Source organism: Athene noctua, chromosome 4 (genome assembly GCF_965140245.1).
Source record: "Athene noctua chromosome 4, bAthNoc1.hap1.1, whole genome shotgun sequence".
Lineage (NCBI taxonomy): Eukaryota > Metazoa > Chordata > Aves > Strigiformes > Strigidae > Athene > Athene noctua.
The window spans coordinates 29,743,051-29,756,598 of record NC_134040.1 but is presented as its reverse complement, the minus strand read 5'-3'; the positions used below and the strand labels follow the sequence as shown (position 1 = coordinate 29,756,598).

General features: G+C 43.9%; 1 protein-coding gene across 1 annotated transcript in view; it reads left to right on the top strand.

The window, feature by feature from the left end:
• Window positions 1–12,980: 12,980 nt before the first annotated feature.
• Window positions 12,981–13,548, top strand: part of TEC (tec protein tyrosine kinase) — a 52,837-nt gene continuing 52,269 nt past the window's right edge. Inside the window, exon 1 of the mRNA XM_074903825.1 lies at window positions 12,981–13,105. The gene's annotated coding sequence lies outside the window, so the exon portion shown is untranslated. The remainder of the gene's footprint in view (window positions 13,106–13,548) is intronic.

The following is a 13,548-nucleotide window of genomic DNA, read 5'->3' as shown; positions in this document are numbered from 1 at the left end:
TGCAATAAAGGAAATCCATGTAGATTTCAGTAAAGTGATGGACATGTCGATACGTGGAATTCGGTGTGATGATGCAGGAAAATCAGAGGGAAGAAACCAGCTTAAGAGCAACAGCAGTGGCTCTACTTTACAGGAGACTGCTCGGACTATCGGGAGATGATTTGTGTAACTGTGGATTAGCGATTGACTGCATTTATCATTTCTGTTAATGATTATGTCCAAAGAATAGAAACAATTAATGAAATACACTGGTGACAGAAAGAATCTGGTGCTCACAGTAGGACTGAACTGCCATAAAGCAAGGGCTCAGTTAACAGAAGTCTGATGCAACAAAGGCAAGGGACTTAGAGACTCGGAAGAATTCCTTCAGTAAGTACAGGTCCATCAGTGGCTGACAAAAGATGAAGAGAAAGGCCAGGCAGGTTTAGTCAGTTGTCCATCACTGGGTGTCTAAAGACCACTACTGTGACATCATCATCATCATGAAAAATGAAAACACATCTAAAGAAAGATCTATAGGTCATCTATTTCAGGTAGGTTAAATGGAAGTATTTATGCAATTGTATAAACTGAGACCTTATGCAGAGTACTCAGAACAACTCTGACACCGTGAAAAAGATTAATATGTACTGGGAGATGTTCAGGAAAGAGGACCTTAATATGGCCAAGGAAATACTCATACCTTCAGCATAAGCCAGAAAGTGTCTTGTTCAGCTCAACCAGATGTGGTTTCAGAGGGTAACAAGGGCAAACACTGAGGAAGAACTGTGCAAGTCAGAAGATACTACCCTGGGAATGAATGAGTACAACCTAGCTACCACTGAATCTAAACTGAAAATAGACCAGATAATCTAGAATTGTTCATCACTGAGAGTAGTGGAAGCAAACAGCTGTCTCCCATCTAGAGTTTGCTACCCTTGTTTGTGGCTCATGCTTGTGGGGTTTCCTCATAACAGGGGTAGGAAGGATTTGAGTTCCGAATCCCATGTTTTCCAGCTTCCTCCACATTCAAGTTGCAGTTCTACGCAGTCTGAATACTTCCAGTGCAAGCAATACATTAAGAAGCAATACACTGGTGCACGTGCTTCACTTTAACACAAGATTGGTCCCATTAGGTCTTCAGGTTTCAGGGGAAAACCTGAACCATAAGAAGAGAGTGATGTATGATGGAACATCTTATTTAAATTCAAGCAAAGCAGCCCAGACTAACTTAACAGAAAGAAAGATTTTGCTGCATTTTATAAACCAAATTTAACTCACTGTAGTGTAAATACATCAGTGCATAAAGATGAAAAATATATATACTATAACAAAAAACTGACCTCAATTTACTCCTAACAAATCAGTGGGAGTTAAAAGGTTGCAGCATCAGGGTCCCTCAGATCTTTTTGTAATTCAGGTAAGATGCAAACTTACAGATTAATTGTTGGTTTTTGTTAATGCATGTGATAAATATGAGTGTGCTAGTACATATAACATGTTGCAAGTGTCCATTGACATATTTTTAATCTATTTTTTAATATGCATATATTTATATATATGTATTTGACGTCAGTCAAAATCCTAAACTGAGGCATTATAACATGGTAAGTAACATAGCAATAGAATTATTCTACCTTGTTGCTGGGTGGAATATCAAATGATATTTCTCTACCAAAATTAAAATAAAGAAATAATATTTGAATATGCAGTTACCATAATGGAAAATCCCATTATTGAGGGATTGACAAATAACAGGCTCAACACAACGTGCACATTTAGTACAAGTTACCTTTTGTATAAATCCTTCTCTGTAAATATCCCTGGGTCCTTGCAGTACTGTACTTTGTAGACATGCAATTTAACTGATTTTATCATTTGCAGTATGACAGTGAACTGTGACCTTCTAAATGCCTTTGTTGCTTGGTGGAAGGTCTGAGTCATTCATTGTGAGGGATTTGTGGAGGATGCAAAATCAAAAGAATAGATGGGACAGCTTCAGCCCAGGTGTAGCTGCAATCAGTGCTGTTCTAGAGCTAAATATGAACCAAGATTAGACTTCCTCCAGGAGAAGGGAGCTGTCTTGGGCTGAGGCACCTGTGGTAACAGTCTTGCATCCATCGTAACCAAGCCCCCACATTGGGACATGGTAGGATGCTGATCTCTGGTGCGATAAGATACATACTTCTTTTATTAACAGGCCTGAGCCTGTTCCAGTGCTGCAGAATTCTTTAAGTACAGAAAGCCTTACACAAAAGCTAAGCTATATTCAGACCTCAAAAGATGTGCCACAATGACAAAAGTCTACCCTTGGTGGAAAGTTCAGAGTAGAGAGAAAATTCAAAGGCCTCTTATTTTTAACCAAGAATGTAGCAGTTTGTCTTATTTCCCAGCTCAAACAATGCATCAGGCTGGTGAGAGTGAGATATTTTTTATGGGCTCAGTTCCTACTATTGTTCACAAGCCAAATGTGAGGCTAGATAGTAATGGGTCAGCCCACTCGTCGTCATGACACAGGCATCTCTTACTAGTGACATGCCTGTGTATCAGAACAAAGAAACATGTGAAGGCAAGGGACTTAAAGTCTTCCTTTCTCATAAGCATTTTGGCAAGAAAAGTTTGAGAAAAACATTAGGGTTTCTCCAGATAATTTTATTATTATTTTTTAAAAATGCTTTTAGTGCTCATCACAATTGATTTTTCCTAAGAGTTAAGCATCTAAGCAGTGATAGCTAAATAGTTCTCCGAAAATACTGGATTTATGACAGAATCCAGTGAAACATAGAGGGGGGTACTAATTTGGCGAGAGTAGGATTACTGTCTGTTATTCATATTGTCATATTTCTGCAGTTCAAAGTGGTGAACCAAAAAGCATTGTTTTAACTTGTCTTTCAACAGTTGTATTACAAATTGTGTGTGTGTGCATGCATACGTGTGTGTACCTCTGTGTCTATACATGCATATACATGCACACATACATCTATTAAGCACTGTATTTGCACACCATGTTGGATCTGAAAAACTGTTCGGAAGAACAGAACAAGATCAGGCTTAGTCTTGAATTAAAGGAGTTGCAAGAAAGCAGGAATGAAGCATGAAGGGGAAATGTCCTCTTTATATTACTTGAGGCTCCCTAGCTACCCCTATACCTCAGTTTTAAGAGCTTTCAGGAACAATGAAGATGTAGAATTGTTTTCAGCAAGCCCATAGCTGTGGATATAACACTGCAAAGGTTGAAACATTCATCGCCACTCAGCTTTTCTCACAGCAATGGAATTCACAGGGGTTGAATTTGACAAAAAAATTTTTTGTCCCTACCTTTTTAAACTGGTAAATATGACTTGAAAAGTGAACATTGGTTAAATGAAACCTTTTAACATGAAGTTACTAATTCTTTAATAACAAAACAAATATTATTTGCTGTAACTCTTTTGAAAATATATAACATTAATGTCTGTCAATAAAGACTGAAAAAAATATTTCTAGGGTGAGTGCAGGGTGCCATGTTTGTGGAATAAATTCAGGGAGGTAATTATCACAGTGGATTTACTCTGAATTGCCAGTACTGGGGTGCCAGCCTGATAAGGGCATAAATCAAGGTCATGTGGCAAAATGCTTGGACTGAAGACTGCTGTCATACTATTGATTGCATTTGTTGAAGTGGTCTTTTGAAGGCAACCAGATGCATGATATATCTTATTCTCCAGTTTGCAATGGTGTTAGGGAATTCCAAATACACTAAAGCTCCATAAGCAAAGCCATAGCCTGACCTATGTTTAAATTCAGAACGATTTCACTAGGAGTGTATCTACAATGTCTCCACAATCATATTCTGAACCTCACTTGAGGATTAGGGTTTTGGCATGATAGCCTTCTAATCAAAGTGGTTCAGCTACTTCTTCTAATATATCAGTGTGACAAGGTTATGTAACACAATGATAAAAACCTCTTATAAATGGAGCAATATTCTTGTCTCCCGAGGGGGAAAAGTTATATTTACATTTTTGCTTTGTGTTCTAAGCCTACACAGAGTCTCATATGAGACTTCATGTACATGCTAAATTTACACATTGACCACCTACTTTTCAATAGTATGTTCTAGCTAAACAGACCACATCCTGAAACAAAATCTGCTTTCAACATTTTTGCTATAAATTTGGTGTTAACTCCACTAAAGTGAGCTGTGAAATTCCAGTTTTGCTAAGCTCAGAATCTGTTCACTGTAACACCCATACCTGTTGATTAAGTTTTGCCCTGCCACCTGTATCTGAAGGCTAAACTTGCTTTTGGATCCTAAGAGTTGTCTCTTGAGGCAGGCTTATTCTGTTTCCTTAGCAGCCACACATGTGGTTTCTAAACCACATGCGGTGCTACCACAGTGTCTCAAGCTGCCCTGCACTGTCACTTAGCCACAATTTTTGCTTGGGGCTCCTGGTAGCTGCATGCTGCAGATAGTCCACACTGTCTCCATGCCACTCTGAAGCTGGCAGAACAGTGGTTTTCAGATCTAAGGATCCTCAGAGAGAGGATTCTACTAAATGAAATGTGGCCTTTCTTGGTCACCTCCTGTGGGTCCCCTGAGAAGCATCTAGAAGCCTTGGGATCACAAGCTGAAAAGCATCAGAGCTGATCAGCCCATCACCCTAGTTCACATCCTTGCCTTCTTAGGTAGCTGTTCTTTATATTGGTACTAGCAAGGAGCTTCAATGTGCTCCCCAGCGCTACTGTGCTGACCCTGTATATGGGGTAAAATGTCGCTGTCATTTTATTACATTAGCATGTCAAGTCACCACTCAAATCAAGATGTACTGTGCTGAAGATAGGGACCTGTTTTTAATAACTATCTCCCTGGGTTATGGCAAGTTGCACTGCAGCGTTATACAGTAGCAGAAAGAGGAAAGAAAGATTTGGCAAATATGTGTGGTTACATTGTACTAAACATTGTGTCAGGCAGGCCCACCACTTCTTAAAGAAGTTTAGCAAGCCTTTTGTAAATTTATGGGTTCGGTAGCTTTAGAGAGGTTTATGCATGGGTTTTTGCATTCTAATTCAGCCTGATATATATTTCTTTTACCTTTTGATCCTTAAATCAATAACTACATTAATGTTCCTTGCAGAGTCTTGTGAATTTTACTCCTAAGTATATCAATCATCTGAATGTTTGATAATGTATCTCCCCAGGTTTTTTTTCCTACATGGAGTTAGCATTTATTGCTTTGATGCTCCTGCCTAGACTGTGGATATGAAAATCCCAAAATCCCAGGTGGCATAACTCTCCATGCCAAAGGAACATCTGGCATCAACTGACAACAGTTAACACTGAAAGAATAAAAAAATCATCGTGGTGAAAATCATCTGGAATCTGCAGGAAGGTTAGTCCCAGCTGGACCAGCCAGGGTTATTGTCATGGTAGGTCATGGCCCTCCCCCTTCCCAGTGTCCCAGTAGGGGCAGCTGAGACCTCCCACTCAGAGTAGCAGGCTGCCTAGTCCAGAAAGAACAGTTTTTAGAGGGGATTCCTCAGAGGACATGGTGATCAAAGAAAGGACGAGTGATGCATATGAATAACTGCTGCTTCAGAAGCCTAGATTATAGCAACAGCTCACACACAGGTGTTCCATGTTACGCTGGGCAATTCTTATAACCCAAAATGCTACAATATCCTAAGCAGTGGCTAAAAACTCTGTATTCCAGTGTGGTTTCAAAACTCCTTGCTATTTTGACTGCACTCTCCTGTTGCGACTACAGTATCCTTTAAAGTCTATGGGTTCAGGTCCTCGCCCTCCAGAATAACCTAAGAGAGATCTTGCCAGCATGTTTGCAGTCAATACCTTACTGTCATTGCTTTAAACAACACAGGTTACAGCTCCATGCACTGATGTCCCAGCCTGTTGTTATGATGCTTTTGCTTCTTCACGCAGGGCATGGCTCTTCAAAACTGTGGTACAGACAGGATACATCCTCACATTTACTGCAGTGAAACACAACACTGTGACTGGCATTGGGCTGGCAACAGTGGTCTGGAAGGTAGGAAGGAAGTAAAAGCTGCTAAGAATGAGGCCATCGAAGGCTCTCTAAGGATGGCTGAAAGAGCCAGGATTTCTTCCTTTTCTGTTTGTATGTTTTGCTATTCTGCTATTTGGCTATCCTATTTATGTTTGGCTATAGACTGTGAAAATGGACAATATTTAACTTGCAAATGGGTAAGTATCCCTTGAGCTGGGCTAATAGCCCGCATTTTTATTTACCATTCTCCTACAGATGCATGTTAGTGCTACAAGAATGCTCTTTGTTTCTCATATCCCTTAAAATTTGTCCCAGAACACAGCCAATGTTTATATTGTCTTTTTCTCTGAGTTATCTGTCATGGGCCATGAAACAGAGAGACCTTAATCTGCAAGGATTCAGAAAGACTCTGGAGGAAAGAAGCAATAATGACAGGGGAGCCTGTCCTACCATGGCTTGGGAGAGACCTATGGTTAACCTGATCTGGCCATAGTAATGAAAGGATGTTTCTGATGATACTCCAATTACCATCTTCTTACCCCATTAATAAGGGCTGGTCAGACTTATTAGCGTTTACTCTGTCCCCAGAGGTCAGTTAAGTGAAGCTCGTCTTTTGGGTCTTCCTCTGGCCAATAATCTTTCTATGAATTTGCTTGTTTGCATTTCACAATGTAGGAAATCTCTAATGCAATAGCTGCTTCTGTATTTTAAGCATGTGGTCTGTTCTCAGAACAAATTGCTCACAGGGGTCTCATGCAGTCCAATCCAGTATGTAGCCCACCATCACTGCTGTCTATCCCATGATGTGCTGGAGTACCTATTTTTCTGAGTCAGTGGAAGAAAGATAGCCAGACCTGAAGTTGAAAGCAACTTTTCTTCTTACTATAACCTGTTGATAATGAATTCAGAAGAGAAGAGGTTTGGGTTTTTTTACAGACAAGGATTTTCCTTTCTTTAAAAAAAGAAGGCATGGACTATCTTCATGGTCTAGCCACTGTGGCCAGAAAGCTGCCTGTTGTTATGGTGGTAGAGGAAATATGCTGTCTGCAAAGAGGAAGCAGAGGGATGAGGATTGTTCAATTGTTTGAATTGCTTAAGGAGTCAAGTAGGTAAAAGTACATAAAAGTAACATTCAGTAGCAGAAAGCAGTTTGCTTGTCCTCAGAGCTAGGCAGGAGATTTCATAAACATGTGGTCGTTATTGCAGATGAGTGGCATGTTTGGTGCTGGTGTGCCCAGATCACTTCATGACCACTGGGTCCTCAGAGGATGATGGGATTAAATTACTGTAGTTATAACTCATCTCTCTATTGGAAACATCTGTCCCTTGAAAAGGTAGGCCAGATGACATATGTCCTTGCAGATCTTTTTGATCATGGAGATGGGACTTGCCAATAAAAAAGTTACAGAGCCTCTTGCATTCCCAGTTTTCACTTCTGGACCAGGCTGAGAATCATACATCCTGAAGCACGGCTATATTGAAGATGTGTGCATGGACTCACTGAAAAACAGCAGTCATGGGTTTTGTACTTGGCACTGTCAAATACATCCCTCTCTGTATAGAAAACATGTATTTCCTCAAAGACATATAGTGCCTCTTAAATGTCACAGCTGAGTAGGGACCTCACTAGAAGATCCAGTTACCTCTATCCCACTCCCTGCTTTTCATGAATTTCAACCTATTGCAGCAGTAAAGGCTTTGGAGGAAGAAAGAAGGTTGATTGCTCTCTGCAGAAAACTGAGAAATAGGTCATGGGCTGTGCAAGGTGCAGATTAGTTGATGGTGGGGAAAGTGCTAGGATGACCTTGTTGTGTTACTGTGATGGCTTGTCAGCAGGCAATAAATATTGCTGCAATAGCTCACAGATCTGTTGTAAAAATGCATTTATTTGTATCTGTGAAAGGCAGGATCAATCCAGCCCAGCATCCTGCCTTCTATAGTGACCACAGATGGATGAGCAGGGAAAAACAAGAACAGAGAGAGCCTTTATGACACTTTCATACAAGTATTCCTGAAGGCTCTGACTCAGAAGGCTTCCTGGATCTGTCCTGTTGTGTCAGTCTAGTGATTCTCAATAGATCGCTCTTCCAAGTGTCTCTCTTGAAACCCATCTGAACTGCTTCACCTGTAACATCATTTGAAAAGCAAAAAGTTGCACTGCCTTCTGGCTGCTGCATGGTGAACCATCTCCTTCTGTTTGATTTCAGACCAGCTTTTATTGGTTTCACTGGAGAATCTCTAGCTCTTGAATCAGAAGACACAGTAAACAGCAGATTCCAATTCACCCTTTCCATTCCATTCAAGATTTCTTAGACCTTTACCGCACTCCCTTTACACCACCTCTCTTAAAGACTGGAGATGATCCATTCCACTCATTTGTAGTGATAGATGCCACAGAAAATCCCATTAATATATGAAATGTTTCCTCAGAGTAAGCTTAAAAAAATGCACAGAAAAAGAAAGCTCAGGGGTGCCTGTGAGAAAATAGAAGACTGAAGAATCATTTTATAAATTTTATCTTTCCTGAATGAGGAAGCAGATGAGTGAAGAAGAAAGCAGAGGCAACAATGTGATTGTGTAATGAAACATTGCATGAGGGTGCACATGCACAAGGGTTCTGGGGTCAAATTAGAGATGGTCTTCATTTTGGTATTTCTGACTTTGAAACTCTAGCACACATGGATTTCCTGCGAGAAAGGGGACAAGGCACTGGGAAGCCATAGCTTGTTTTCCTCCTCTCTGTCAGGCACCGCCAGGATCTAATGGCCCTGACTGCCTTCCCAGGGCCTCCCACCACCCATCCCTATGGCCCAGGACTCCAGCCCTCCAGGGCTGTCAGTCCCCAATGCCACAGCAGTGCTGGTCTCCAGCTTCCCACAGGCCTGTCCTGCCTGGCCATGGGCCTTGACTCGTGGGCTAAAATACCTTCCTATGCTGCTCTTGTCCAAGTCTGGACTGTGTGTTTACCTGTCTATCTTCTATTGCTTTTTGCTCTCTGATAATGGGATGGACCAGGTCTTCTTTAATTGTGTGCATATGATCCTTTTTGTTGCTGCACTCTCTGACACTCATCATACCCAGCCTTTTTTCTACTGTGACATTAAGCCTTCTGGTCATGTGAGCTACTGGAGTCATGCTGAGATCTTGTACCTGCCAACTCTCCTAGTATACCTAAAAATCCAAGAAACTTTGGAGCCCAGGTGTCAAAATGCAGATATTTTTGTTTAAACTTTGAGTTAAAACTTTATTGTTAGTTTAAAGGCGTACTATAGCACTGCTTTAAAACTGAGGATTTAGCAGCTGCCTCCCAGGGAAGCAGGAGACAAAGCATGGATCTCTGTGAAGCTGGGCAGGACTTTGGTCAATAACTATGTTATTGATCTACACATCATTGTGAATGTGACTGGTCTGCCCAGTGTCTCATCAAGTGTGGCAGGATCAAAACCACACAGCACAAAGAGGTACCTGACTGAGTTCTGCTCCCCAGCCTCCAGTTAAAATCTCCCCAAAACATGTTCAAAGTGTCTGTCAGCAATCCATACCCCACCTTGCAAGCTGGTCTGCCAGACAGAGAGCCCATGGCTCCCCTGCCTCTTGGTTTCTCTTCTCATAACCAAGGCTTATTCAAATACTGTTCCTGTGTTTTTCAGTTATTTTGCTGGTCCCTCCATCCACCTTCAAGACAACAATATCAACTGCAAGAAAGACAATTTTATGTTAGGTCTGTATTACATCTCACTGTTACTTTCAGTGGTGCAATGAATTACCATCCCCCAAATCTCTCAAAAATGGAAAAAAGCTCTGGAGAAAGGAAAAGCAGCACATTTGCTCATATGGAAACCAGACAGTGAAGAATGACTGTAATTTTTCTCTCAGTCACAAGGTTCTCTATTGAGAATGAGAAAAACTTGTCATTTCTGCCCGTAGCAAGTAGGGAAGAGAAGTAAACTGAGGAAATGATCAGTGGCTGAACTCACAGAAGCCTCTGAGAAATGAAGAAGGGCTGAATAGGGTGAAGAGGGTTTGATGGGCATGAAAAGGAAAAAGAGGAAGAGCCTGTCTGTGACAAGGGACCAGTAGAGATGTTTCCTTCTGCCCAGAAAGATTGTAGAGAAGTGGCTTTTTGGACTCAAGAGCTCACCCAGATTAACACCACTGGCTCCAAAGAGAGAACGGACATGGACCATGCGATGATGAAGCATAAATAGGTGAATAACTGCTGGAAAAATGGACTATCAAAGTTGCCATCCAACTTGTATATTTTTCTTTCTCGCTTTGGTACTTTACACTACATGTGGGCCTGAAATTTCTGTCTATCCTGAAGTGGAGACTTCCTCCTAGAGAGTGGTGGTTTGCCACAAGAACTCTTCACTGCTGTTCCTTCCTTTCCAGTAGAGCAAAATCAACCATTCTGGGAGTTGCGTGCCTTTAATCCAAAATGATCACTATGGCATTTCAGTTCACTGAGTCCCCAGGGGATTACCAAAGAAAAGGCTCAGACAACAACTGCTCCGATCTCTGCAGCCCAGAGGTGGGATTGATTTTATGCCACCCCAGTCAACAGGGGTCTTTTCTAACCCTCCTTTCTAAGAGGAAGGAGAGAAAAGATGGGAACAGCAAGTAACACCAAGCTCTTCTGGAAACAGAACTGAAGCCCTGAAACATCCCTTCCTTTTTGCACTCCCCATGTTTGCATAGAATTTCTGCATGTGAAATTCTAGGGAAATTAAAAAATTTTCGTTCCAACTTGCTGCTTTTCCACAAAGTGTTGTTTGTTTGGTTTGTTTTTTCATCCTGAAGACAAAACATTTCCCTGAATGGAAAGCCCAGCCCCCTCCTGGCTGTAAAATTTATACAGATGTATAAAAGAAGCTTAATATTTTAAAAGTACTTTTGCTCTTTAAATAACATTACAGCAGGACATTGTAGTAGCCCTAATGATGGGGACTTCTAGATATTTATGAAGTACAGAAGGAAAACAAAACAATCCTTGCAAAAGGAAAACTCCTTGCCTCAGTAATTCTGCAAACCCTGTCACCGTGCAGGGATTTGCATGTCTCAAACTGAAATCACGCCACTGTCTGTTTAACAAGAGTGAAGGCATACAGGCCCTGAGAAACCAAAACTGTGCAGCAGAAATCCGAATGCACAGTGCTGCCCTGCTCACCAAGCTATTAGAAGACACACAGAACAGTAAACAACGTTTTTTTCCCAAGGCTGTCAGAAAGACTTCCCAAGTCTTTTCCCAAAGCTTTTGAAAGCATTTGAGCCTTTCGTCAATGCATGTGCTCAGCATGCATTTAAGAAAGATTTTCCTGATGGCTGCTAAGCACTTCCCCGTCGTTTGTCACCTGGACTTTGCAGAGCTCTTTTCCGTGCTCTCACTGCTGCCATCCAGCCCAGAGCAGTTAACAATTCAAGGCAAGCACAGCTAGTCAATGACCAACCATCTTCAGTCCCTCAGAGGCATGTCCCTGTCCTCAGAAGCAGTGTCATCTTGTAGTTGCTTTGATCCCACTGTCCTGCTGATGTCTATCTGCCATTGTGGTGGAAGGAGGGAGGGGAAGGGAAGAGAGAACATTTTTAGGACTCGTAAAGCTTGCAAAAAATCTGTGATCCACACCTCCACCACAAATGCTGTTAGTTCACTGATCAACATCAAAGTGGTTAACTCCTGATCAGTAGTTGTAGGAAGGGTACTGTCAGCACGGCAGTTAGCCATGTAGTTTGGACCACGGGATGTGCTTCTGTTCCTTTGCTGCTGCTCCAGCTCTGGGGTGAAGCCTCAGGAGTAATGTAGTTGTTGCTGGTTAAGCCACCTTATAGCATTACTGCTCTGCTAGATGACACTTCTTTCAGGAGCTCAGAAATGGCACCTTACGGGGTAAAGCTATTCCAAGTCCCTCCTTAAGCAACTGTTCAGTTTTATTGTCCTTCCCTCCTGTCACAGCAGCGGCAGAGTGGGGAAAGCTGCAGCTGCTGTTGCTTGAAAAATGAAACAAAAGTTGCCTGCTTTAAAAAACTGTCCACATTAGTGGCAGTGGGTAAGGAGCTCTGCATGGACACCTGAGTGTGTGCTACTACAAAGGTGTGAGGACCTTTGAGTTGAGGTTGAGGGAGGGTGGTGAGAGCAGCCTGGTGGGACTGGTCACTATGAAGTGAGCGCATGGGGACTGCCCGCGTGTTTGTACCAGAGATGCCCCAGGCGCTAGGGACGCGACCCTGTGACTCCCTGGGCTCAGCAGTAGTGTACGGGCACAGCAGCCACGGCCACGGCACCAAAAGCGTAATGTGGAGAAATCTCCCAAGTGAAAACAGACTCTGTAAGTCATTTCCTCCGAGCTGAACAGAAAGACATCTGTGTTGATACAGTTATTGTGCACCAGTCACAACAAAACAACTCACTTGGTGAGCGCAGACCCTGCTTGCTTTGCTCTAGGCTGATCGAGCTGTATTTCAACTGAACGTTACAAGCTCTTTTTCTTTCGGTGAGGTTTTGCAGACTTTTTCTACAGGTAAGGTTGTGCTAAAAGAAGGAGCATGAGGAGACCTGTGATGGGCATTAAAGAGGAGCAGCCTAAGGGCACCCAGCCTGCTGGGGTAGCGGAGCGCCGTGCCCACCGCTTCCCCGCCGCCCGGCGAGTACTCGCTCTCCGCCGCGGTTTGCAGCGAGAACACCCGAGCCAAAGCGCCGCTTACAGCATTTGAAAGGCAGCTAGTGCCGAGCGCGGGGCTGCGCCTGGGTTTTGGGGGAGGCTTTGCGCCCCGCTTCCCGCTGTATCCTTTCCCCTTCTCTTTTACTTCACCGCCACGGTTCCGGGCAGCTCCTGCCGGCTCTGTTCGACGGGGACCACCTTCCCTCCGCCCCCCCGCACCTGCCCGAGCGCTGCCGCCGCGGCGGGGCGGGGAGCGGGCTCCGGCGCTGGGGCCGCCCCCGCCGCTTCCTCCGCCGCTGCCCCGCGGGGAGCCGCGCTCGGCGGAGCGGCGGCAGGAGGAGGCGCCGCCGCCTTCCCGGGCCGGAGCGGGGCAGTGCGGTGCCTCCCTCCCTGTTTCCCTCCTTCCACCTCCCTCCGCTCCTCCGGCGCCAGGGCTGCTTCCGCGGCGGCGTCCGGGACACCCAGGTAAGGCGGGGCCGGGGCTGGCGAGCGGCGGGGCCGGGGCTGGCGAGCGGCGGGGCCGTCCCCGCAGAGACACCGACGGGGAGGTTATCTCGCCGGGCTGCCAGCCGGGGCTGTCCCCGGCGCGGGTGGCCGAGCCCCCGCGGTGGGGCGGCGGCTCCTGGAGCGCACCCAGCAGTAGACGCTGTTCGCAACTTAAAACGTGCGCGACGCCCCAAGAGCAGAGGTGTTCCTTCCTTGATGTCCGGGTGCCGCACGGATCTGTAAGCGGGAGCTATGACAAAAGCTGCATTTTAAACCTTTGCTTAAAATCGCTGTAATTTGTGTAATGTAATGCCTTGTAGCCCAGGCTGCCAAATCCAGTGTAAAGCTAACAGTTGCTGTGTATTTCCTTGTTTACTTTCTACTCTGAGCCCTTATATCCGTGTACCCGCTGTGCTTTACTA